The sequence below is a fragment of the Tamandua tetradactyla genome, chromosome X (genome assembly GCF_023851605.1).
Source record: "Tamandua tetradactyla isolate mTamTet1 chromosome X, mTamTet1.pri, whole genome shotgun sequence".
NCBI classification, from domain to species: domain Eukaryota; kingdom Metazoa; phylum Chordata; class Mammalia; order Pilosa; family Myrmecophagidae; genus Tamandua; species Tamandua tetradactyla.
The window spans coordinates 93789756-93793095 of record NC_135353.1 but is presented as its reverse complement, the minus strand read 5'-3'; positions in this window follow the sequence as shown (position 1 = coordinate 93793095).

Here is a 3340-nt window from a genome sequence, read left to right as displayed (position 1 = left end):
TTTTTCATTTTACATTTTGGTTTATGATCCATTTTAAGTTAACTTTTTTGAGAGATATAAGGTCTCTCTCAGAAAAATTTACATGTGGATATCCATTTTCTCTAGTACCATTCGTTTAATAAATTATTTTTTCAACACTGGGCAAAAAAAAATAGGCCTAAGAGTCACCTCCAGAGAACCTCTCTTGTTGCTCCGATGTGACCTCCCTCTCTAAACCAAATAGGCAGGTGAACTCACTGCCCTCTCTTTCCTACATGGGACATGACTCCCAGGGGTGTAAATCTCCCTGGCAATGTGGGACAGAAATTCTGGGATGAGCAGTAGCCCACCCTCAAGGGAATGAGAAAATCTTCTTGACTGAAAGGGGGAAGACAGAAATGAGACAAACTAAATTTTCAGTGGCTGAGAGATTTCAAACAGAGTCAAGAGGTTATTCTGGAGGCTATTCTTATGCATTGTATAGATATACCTTTTTAGTTTATGGTGTATTGGAGTGGCTGGAGGGAAGTACCTGAAACTGTTGAGCTGTGTTCCAGTAGCCTTCATTCTTGAAGACGATTGTATAAAGATAGAACTTTTAAAATGTGACTGTGAGATTGTGAAAACCTTTTGTCTGTGGCTCCTTTTATCCAGGGTATGAACAGATAAGTAAATAAATATGGATAAAATAAACAAATAATAGGGGGACAAAGGGTAAAATAAATTGGGTAGATGGAAACACTAGTGGTCAATGAGAAGGAGAGATAAAGGGCATGGTATGGATGAGTTTTTCTTTTTACTTTTTATTTCTTTTTCTGGAGTGATGCAAATGTTCTTGAAAAATGATCATAGTGATGAATACACATTTATGTGATGATAGTCTGAGCCATTCATTGTACACCATGAATGGAATGTGTGTGTGTGTGTGTGTGTGTGTGTGTGTGAAGATTTATCAATAAAAATATTTTTTTTAATGTCTAGGGTTCTTATTTGGAATGATGGAAATATTTTGATCATGCATGGTGGTGATGATAGCACGTTGTTGACTTAATTAATTAAATATATATCTGAATGTGTTTAAAGGGGGAAATGTTAGACTTTATATATTGTAACAGAAAAATTAAAAAAAAAATTCCCTGGTATTATACTACACAAACAGTGAACCCTAAGTTAAGCCATGGTCCAACATTAATTGAACAATTATAAAAATGCGGTATCATCAATAGTAACCCATCAATAGTATGGGAGTCCTGTGTCTTGTACATGATTAATCTGTAAACCTACAAATTCTCTAATAAAGAGAAAAAAAAAAACAAAACCTGAGTGTTAAACCTAAATAAGGTGACCCTCTGCACAAATAAAAATGCTTAATGGTAACCTGGGTATGCTAACATAATCAACAAAATGTCCAGGATACAACAGAAAATCATTTATCATATCAAGAATAAAGAAAATCACAACTCGAATGAGAAAATACAACTGATGCCAACCCAGAGATGAATCAAATGTTGAAATTATCTGATAAAGATTTTTAAAGCAACCATTATAAAAGTGATTCAATGGCATTATAAATTTTTTTAAATAAATGAAGACATAAAGTCTCATCAAAGAAATAGTAGCTATAATAATGAGCCAAATGGAAATTATACAACAGAAAAACAAAGTAAAAGAAATGTTTAAAAAATACCTGAATGGCCTCAGTAACCAAGTGGAGATGACAAAGGATAAAATCTTTCAATTTGATAAGAAATTAATAAACTTCACCCCACCTGAACAACAGAGGGAAAAAATGGACTGGGAAGAAAATGAGCAAAGCCTCAAATATCTGTGGGACAATAATAAAAAGTCCGTCATTCATATCATGTGAACCCCAGAACCGAAATTGGTTAAAAGACATAAAAGAAGCTGTGCAACCCCAACTAGGATAAATGCAAAGAAATCCATGCCAAGTCACATCATAATTAAATTTCTGAAAACTAAAAGTGAATTCAAAAATTTTAAACAAAAAAATATAGGACTTCAACAATATTGAAACAATTTTATATTTACAGTCACCATTGCTGACTTCCATACCTCAGTGTTAGGAAAACATTATACCCAAAGAAAACGGCTACCAATAATTTTACTACTTCCCACTACAGTGTTATTTCTATGCTATCCAAGATATTGTGAAGCAAATGGGCTCAGACTTCTTCATGCCTGATTATCTACCCTATAAAACACCCTTCTTGTTATCCAAGCTAGAAATCTTCATATTTTTTCCCAACACCATCTGACCTTGTGCTTTATATCTTGGGCTTTTTTAAAGCTCTGGAGTTTCTACCTTCTCTCCTGAGAAGATGAGGACATTATTCATTAGTTCTGTTGGCTAAGATATTTTCAACTTTGTCTGCATATATTCTACCACCACTTATTAATTTCAAATCATCAACCTTACATTTTCCTTGACTAGTCCAAATAATTGTTAATTTCTCATGTTTGTGGACTGTTATCATAGCCTGTCCACTCTCATACCTTAGCAGGCAATAAGCCAGTGTCCTTACCCCTAGAGCTACCAAGCTATTTTTACTTGCATCAGGAAGTCCTAGACTTGGCTGATTCCAGTTTTCTTTCAGTAACTCTCCTAAAAGTTTGCCAATTTGCTGACATCTGCTTAAAGGCAGTACACATTTAGTCCTTTCCTGGATACCAGGACTGTACCAGAGTTAAGAGAGCATTTCCATGATAGCAAAATTCAGAAACTGATGAGAAATGCCATATTTGGTGTCTTAATTTCCTCTGATCTTCCTGTGCCTTTATTTCATTCCTTGGTTTTTCAGGGTATTCAAGATCAAAATTGGAAAGCTGGTAAAACTTTCCTTTCATTCCCATTTTATTCTGCTGCTAATGTCTCCTGTTGTAGAGGAAATTGATTTGCAAAATGTATTTATAGTGAGTTATATAAGAGTTATTTACAGTGAGCTATGTAAGAGATACCCTTCCCGGCTATTGCATTTCAAAAGCTGGGAGAAGACAATGTTTAAACCAAAAGGTAAGGTATGTGACTAAATTGGCAATTCTGAAAATGAATTTTAGTTCATCACAAGAGGTAATGTGATGCAAATGAAAAGCACTAGAAAGGCATGTGACTGATTTACCCCTAAGGACTTAACACTGACTGTGCGAACTTGAACAAGTCATTTCACATTTCTAGGCCTTGGATGACACTCAACTGGTATGAGAAGGTTTGAACCAGCTCACTTTAAGGCTTCCTCAACTCTTAATTTTTATGAATTGTCAATGACACAGACCTTCCCAACAGCTTTCAAATTACACCAAGAAAGCTATTTTGATTGCTTATGAACAAAACTGGTCATAAATA